General features: G+C 38.9%; 1 non-coding gene across 1 annotated transcript; it reads left to right on the top strand.

Moving 5' to 3' along the window:
* The first annotated feature begins 5423 nt into the window (after window positions 1–5423).
* On the top strand, window positions 5424–5530 carry LOC149493735 (small nucleolar RNA R71). The gene has a single exon (XR_016322775.1). It is a non-coding gene; the product is annotated as a small nucleolar RNA R71 (small nucleolar RNA).
* The last annotated feature ends 1992 nt before the right edge of the window (window positions 5531–7522 follow it).

The raw sequence follows: 7522 nt of genomic DNA, 5'->3' as shown, positions 1-7522 counted from the left end.
TTTTGTGTACCTTTCTTGTTGATCGGATGAGGCAAACTCGAATGGAAGTGCAGGAGGTGAAGGAGGTTGAGGAACCGTGGAGGATCGCGTAGTTGTACGCTTCCGAGCAGCAACGGAGGATGCGGGTCTGCTACGTTTGTATCTAGGAGGCATTGTTGGAGATGATTATGTGAAAATTTTGGGTGGAGAGTGTTTGATTTGAGAGAAAAGGGAGAAGAAAAGAGAAAGTTTAGGAGAAAAGAGGTGACGGCTAGGGCGTGCGGGATGGAAAAGAGAGAGTTTGGAAGCGTGCTCTTTAAATAGGGGCGCCAATTAATAAGTGGGTCTGATCGTGGCACGGCCGTGCTGATTAGCACGTCCTTGGCGTGCTCTGCACTGACCTGTAAAACAAAGAAAAGGCGTACCTGGCACGGGCGTGCTATGGAGCACGGCTAGGGCGTGCTCCTCTCTGACCCTTTGAGTGATGATTATTGCACAAGTAGCACGGGCGTGCTACTGAGCACGACTAGGGCGTGCTCTTCCCTGCCTCTTAGGTGATCTTTTCCTCTTTTCAGTAGCACGGGCATGCCACTTAGCACGCCTAGGGCGTGCGCTTCTCTGACCTTCAAGGGTATTTGTCCCTTTTCTATGGCACGGGCGTGCTTCGGGGCACGCCAGAGCGTGCTGGCTTCTCTCCTCATGGCACGGGCATGCCACCCAGCACGGCTAGGGCGTGCTCTGTTCTGGATTTCCATTTTTCCTACAAAAACTCTAACTAAAACAAAAGCACACTTATGGAGAAAATCTGGGGATTTGACGAATAAAATAGGAAATAAAAATAAATAAATGCACGAAATTTAAGCAAGAAAAAAATAGATGGGTTGTCTCCCATAAGCACTTTTGTTTAATGTCGTTAAGTTCGACGCACTTATCTTAGTTTAGGCTAAGCAAGACCAATTGTACTCTTGATGGGTTCAAAGTTTTCATTATGACAGCTTCTCAAACGTTGAGCATTTACCTTGAAACTTCGATTCGACTTACCATCCACTATTTCAATCACGCCATGAGGAAAGATTTCCTTGATTGTGAATGGTCCAGACCATCTAGAGCGCAACTTACCAGGGAATAACCGGAGCCTAGAGTTATAGAGCAACACCTGTTGGCCTACTTTTAGATCCCTCATGATAATGCGCTTATCGTGCCATTGTTTAGTGCGATCCTTGTATATTTTAGCATTTTCATAAGCATGGAGGCGCAATTCATCCATCATGTTTAGCTGTAACAAGCGTTTTTGTCCCACCTCTTTGGCATTAAAGTTGAGAAATTGAATGGCCCAAAATGCCTTATGTTCTAACTCTACAGGAAGATGACAAGCCTTACCATACACCATGCGATATGGAGACATACCTATAGGTGTTTTGAATGCCGTTCTGTAGGCCCATAGAGCATCGTCTAGCTTTTTGGACCAATCCTTTCTTGATTGTCCAACAGTGGTTTCGAGGATCTTTTTGATTTCTGTGTTAGTGACCTCTACTTGTCCACTTGTTTGAGGATGATATGGAGTACCTACACGATGAGTGACGCCATATTTTGCAAGAAGGGAATCTAAATACTTATTGCAAAAATGCTTACCTCCGTCCGTGATTATTGCTCTTGGAGTACCATGCCTTGTAAAAATGTTTTTCTTTATGAAGCTCATCACACTTTTGGCATCGTTATTTGGAAGAGCAACAGCCTCTGCCCATTTTGACACATAATCCACCGCTACTAGAATGTATTGATTGGAGTACGATGGCGGAAAAGGTCCCATGAAGTCCAGCCCCCATACGTCGAAGATTTCGACTTCAAGGATGCTATTTAGGGGCATCTCATATCTCTTCGAAATGTTACCTAACCTTTGACAACGATCACATAGACGAACATAGTTATAAGCATCTTTAAAGAGATTAGGCCAATACAAACCGCTTTCTAGTATACGCGCAGCTGTTTTGCTTGCTCCAAAGTGACCTCCACATTCCATTGAATGGCAGAATTTAAGGACACTTTCTATTTCAGTTTCCGGTATACATCTCCTGAAGAGCTGGTCACTGCAATACTTGAACAAAAATGGCTCCTCCCAATAGTAATATTTGATATCATGAAAAAAAATTTTTCTTTGTTGGTAAGAAAAATTGGGAGGAGGAATTTTGCAAACAAGATAATTAACTATGTCAGCGTACCAGGGGGTTTGAGCATTTGCTACTAGAAGAAGTTGCTCATGAGGAAATCTTTCATTGATTTGTAGCTCGATTGTGTCTTCTTTCCCCAATTCAAGCCTGGAAAGATGGTCAGCAATGAGGTTCTCGGTCCCCTTTTTGTCGCGAATTTCTAGGTCAAACTCTTGCAATAGAAGTACCCAACGAATGAGTCTCGGCTTTGCGTCTTTCTTTTCCAGCAAGTATTTGATGGCGGAGTGATCTGTGTAGACTATTGTTTTAGCTCCAATTAGATATGCCCTAAATTTGTCAAAAGCAAAAACAATAGCTAGCAATTCTTTTTCCGTAGTTGCATAGTTTAATTGCGCATCATTCAATGTGCGACTTGCATAATAAATAACATGCAACTTTTTGTCTTTTCTTTGTCCAAGAACAGCTCCTACAGCATGATCACTAGCATCACACATGAGTTCAAAGGGTAAAGTCCAATCTGGTGCAGTGATGATCGGGGCTGAGATTAACTCCTTCTTTAACCTGTTAAAAGCATCTAAACAATCTTTGTCAAAATCAAAAGGAACATCTTTAACTAGTAGATTGCAAAGAGGTTTAGTGATTTTTGAGAAATCCCTTATGAATCTCCTGTAAAATCCTACATGCCCAAGAAAACTTCTTATACCTTTCACTGTGTTAGGAGGAGGTAGTTTTTCAATTACCTCAATTTTTGCCTTGTCTACTTCAATCCCTTTTTGAGAGATTTTATGCCCTAAGACAATACCTTCACTCACCATGAAATGACATTTTTCCCAATTTAACACAAGGTTAGTATCTTCACATCGTTGCATTACTAAAGATAAATTATGAAGGCATGCATCGAAAGAAGAACCAAACACAGAAAAGTCATCCATGAATATCTCAATAAATTTTTCCACCATATCTGAAAAGATGGACATCATGCACCTTTGAAAGGTTGCAGGTGCATTGCATAGTCCAAAAGGCATTCTCCTATAGGCAAAAGTGCCATAAGGACAAGTGAAAGTAGTTTTCTCTTGGTCTTCAGGGGCTATAGGTATTTGGAAGTATCCTGAATAGCCATCTAAGAAACAATAAAACGGATAACCTGCAAGTCTTTCAAGCATTTGATCAATAAAGGGAAGGGGAAAGTGATCTTTGCGTGTTGCTTTGTTTAGTTTTCTGTAATCTATACACACACGCCAACCTGTGACTGTTCTTGTGGGGATTAATTCATTGTTTTCATTAGAAATAACAGTCATACCTCCCTTCTTTGGAACAACTTGGACAGGACTTACCCAATTACTGTCTAAAATTGGATAAATGATGCCGGCATCTAAGAGTTTAATAATTTCAGCCTTGACTACCTCCTTCATGTTCGGGTTTAATCGCCTTTGATGTTCGATTGAAGGTTTGTAGTCTTCTTCCATCAAGATTTTATGCATGCACACACTTGGGCTTATTCCTTGTAAATCCGAAATAGACCATCCTAATGTTTTCTTGTGCCTACGTAGAACCTGCAACAACCTTTCCTCTTGATCAAGTGTTAAGTGAGAAGAAATAATAACAGGAAAAGAGTGGTCTTCACCTAAGAATGCATGTTTTAGATGAGGTGGAAGTTGTTTCAGTTCATGCTTAGGTGATTCCTTTTCTTTTTCATTCAAGATGCTTGATTCATTAATGTTATTTTCAACATGCAAAGTGGTCTTCACACATTCATCAATAACATCAATTCTAAAACAGTCTCCATGATCCATAGGAAGTTTACAAGATTTAAGTACATCAAACACAATCTCTTCCTGTCCAACTCTTAGAGTCAACTTACCTTCATAGACATCTATTAATGCTCTTGCAGTTGCAAGAAAAGGTCGTCCCAGGATTAGAGATCCTTCCCTGTCTTCATCAATGTCAAGGATAACAAAATCAACAGGAAAGATGAATGTACCTACCTTTACAAGCACGTCTTCTACAATCCCTCTAGGATATTTAATTGACCGATCCGCTAATTGCAAAGACATCCTTATTGGTTTGAGCTCTCCCATACCTAGCATCTTAAAAACTTCATAAGACATAAGATTAATACTAGCACCTAAATCTGCCAAAGCCTTTTCAAAGTCAAGATTACCAATGTTACAAGGGATAGAAAAACTTCCTGGATCTTTTAACTTTGGAGGCAGTTTGTTTTGGATAATTGCACTGCACTCCTCGGTTAACATTACCGTTCCTTGATCATCAATTTTTCGTTTCTTGCTCAAGATATCTTTTAGAAATTTAGCATAACTAGGCATTTGAGCAAGAGCTTCAGCAAATGGAATATTGATTTGAAGCTTCTTAAACACATCCAGAAATTTGAGGAAGCTCTTGTCATCTTGTGCTTTCTTTAATCTTTGTGGAAAGGGAACAGGGGGAACATATGGTTTTACCTTTTCTTTCTCCTCTAAGTCAATGATAGGCACCTTTGGTTATTCTTTTACTTCCTTTTCTTTCTTTGGTGGTTCATCTAATTGTTTGCCACTTCTCAAGGTGATAGCCTGCACTTGTTCTTTTGGATTCTTTTCAGTATTGCTAGGTAACGCACCTTGAGGTCGAGATGCCATCATGTTTGCAAATTGCCCTAGCTGAATCTCCAAATTCCTGATTGCAGCCTGCTGGATTTTATGGTTCTCCCTGGTTTCATTCATGAATTCCATGTGTGATTTGGAGAGAGCAGTGAGGAGGTCATCATGAGATTTCTTTTCTGGAGGGTGGAAACCTGGGGGTGCATTCAAGGCATTGTTAGGATTACCATAAGATAGATTAGGATGATTCCTTAACCTATTATCATATGAATTTGAATAAGGGTAATTCTTTCTTCCTTGATTCATCACATAGTTCACTTGCTCCAAAGTTTGTGGATTTAAAGAGTCCATGATGCATTCCCCAATTCCATGTTGTCCATTGCACCTATCACATACTTGTATAACAGAATTTACAAAATTAGTAGTTAACATGTCCAATTTCCTTACCATGTTATCTACCTTGGCATTAAGTGTTGTAATGGCGTCTATTTCATAGACTCCTGCGGTTCTTCTTCTTTCGGTATTATTTTGATAGTGGCTGTTACTTGCCATCTCCTCTATCAACTCATATGCTTCATCAATTCCTTTCTTTTCAAAGGATCCACCTGCAGCTGCATCTAAAGTAATTTTGATGTTAGGAGATAATGCATTATAGAAGGTTTGTACCTGTAACCACTTGAGCAAGCTGTGATGTGGGCACTTTCTTAGCAAGTCCTTGAATCTTTCCCAAGCTTCATACAAGCTCTCTTGATCATGATGAGCAAATGTCATTATCTCATTGCGCAACTTGGTGGTTTTTGAGGATGGAAAGAATTTCGCTAGAAATTTTTGAGCTAATTCATCCCATGTTGTAAAACTTCCAGCGGGACACGATTGTAACCATGATCTAGCCTTATCCCTAAGAGTGAATGGAAAAAGTCTTAATTTGATTGCATCTTCAGAAACACCATTTTGTTTGAAAGTGTCACAAATTTCCAGAAAATTGGTGATGTGAGCATTAGGATCTTCACTAGGTAAACCCCCATATTGGATCGAGGTAGAAAGCATTTGGATAATTACGGGTTTAATCTCAAAATTATTAGCTTCTACCCTAGGTCTAGTAATACTTGAGGTTGTCCCATTCAAATTAGGTGTTGTGTAATCCCTTAAGGTACGGACCGGATGTTGAAGTGGTGGCCCGACTATGTTTTCGTTCTCGTTTTCGTTTTCGTTGGCCATGTCTGCTTGTTTTTCGAGTTTTATTTCTTGTGTTTTTCTTGCAGCGTTGAGCCTTCGAAGAGTTCGTTCAATTTCCGGATCAAAGATTAGAGGTTCAGTCTTCCTTGATCTTCTTTGCATAAAATACCTGGAACAGTACTTAAAAGAAAATTAAATAAAAGAGTGTCTAAATTAATAATAGGGTAATTCGTATTGATATTGATACGCCAATCCCCGGCAACGGCGCCAAAAACTTGACAGCTATTTTCGCAAGTATACGAAATCGCAACAAGTAATATAGAGTAAGAAAGTATCGTATCCACAGGGATTGTTTATCAATTACCAAAATTATGTTAACCTATTATTATTTAGACGATGATAAAAGGAGTTCGCTGTAAAGTAAATAAAATTTAAAGTAAAAAACAAAAGAGATCAAACTCAAAATTCAGGTGAAAAGAAATCAAAGGATTAAAATACTAGGGAATTTTGATTTCATTCAATTCTATCCAGCTTATTCTATTAGTTCATTAATCAAGTTTAATTGTTCAAGTAGGAGAAACAACCCTAAGGTTACTAACAAGCTCTCCCGATTTATTGTTAGCTATTCTAATCCAATTTAATTACCTATCTTAATAGTGAAATTAAACATAAATCAGATCATTAGGTTTTATGGTTGTTTTGTGAATTCACAACTTAATAATTTATTAACTTATGAAGACCCCCCTTGAGTCAAACCATATAGTTTCCACATCAAGTTATTATTCTCAAGTAAATTATTATCTTTTTCATATCAATAACCCTTCTCCCGAATGTGATTATTGAAATGAATCAATCCAGGGGAAATTTTCTGCCTGGAAGCCTTAAGCACAATAATAAGTTATAACAAGAATAAAGAAAAATAAATCTAATATTATAAGCTGGAATCGAATTAAATTACATCAAATCCCTAGTATAAAAGTTTAGCTAGACATAGTAATTAAATTAAACTCAATCATACTTGAATCATTCATCATATTTAAAGACAATAATAAAGAAAGAAACAAGATGAAGAGTTTAGAATAAAAACTGTATCACAACTATGTTGATGGCTTCCTTGAATCTTAGCACAATTATTTGAAGCTTGAAATCTTTGAGAAGAAGAGAATTATGTAAAGAATTGTACAAAAAATGAGATCCTTTGCTATGAGAAGTTCCTTTCTTTATATAGAGGTCCTGAAGGCAAGTCTGACTCCTTTTCGGAAATAGAATCTTTATTTAGTGCAGAATCCTTTATAGGAGATCATGACTGTTTAGGCTCTTGATTTCTTCTTGATTAGGACTCCTTTTTCTCCTAGAATAGGTCCAGGTCTTGTTTAGTGTGTTTAGGAAACTCCCTGAAGTCGGCCCATGTGAGAAAAGGCTTGATTTGCGTATTAAATTCTCGCTGGTTCCGCCTGGGCAGCACGGGCGTGCTTCATGACACGGGCTGGGTGTGCTTTAGACTGGAAGTCTTGGCTAGTGAGGCACGGGGTGTGCTAGATAGCACGGACTAGTGAAGCACTGAGGCACGGGCGTGCTAAAAAGCACAGGCAGGGCGTGCTATGC

This window comes from Jatropha curcas, chromosome 9 (assembly GCF_041381405.1).
Source record: "Jatropha curcas cultivar XTBG-Jc1 chromosome 9, XTBG_Jcur_1.0, whole genome shotgun sequence".
Lineage (NCBI taxonomy): Eukaryota > Viridiplantae > Streptophyta > Magnoliopsida > Malpighiales > Euphorbiaceae > Jatropha > Jatropha curcas.
Note: the sequence above shows the minus strand (reverse complement) of the source record. Positions and strands in the feature narration are given on the sequence as shown.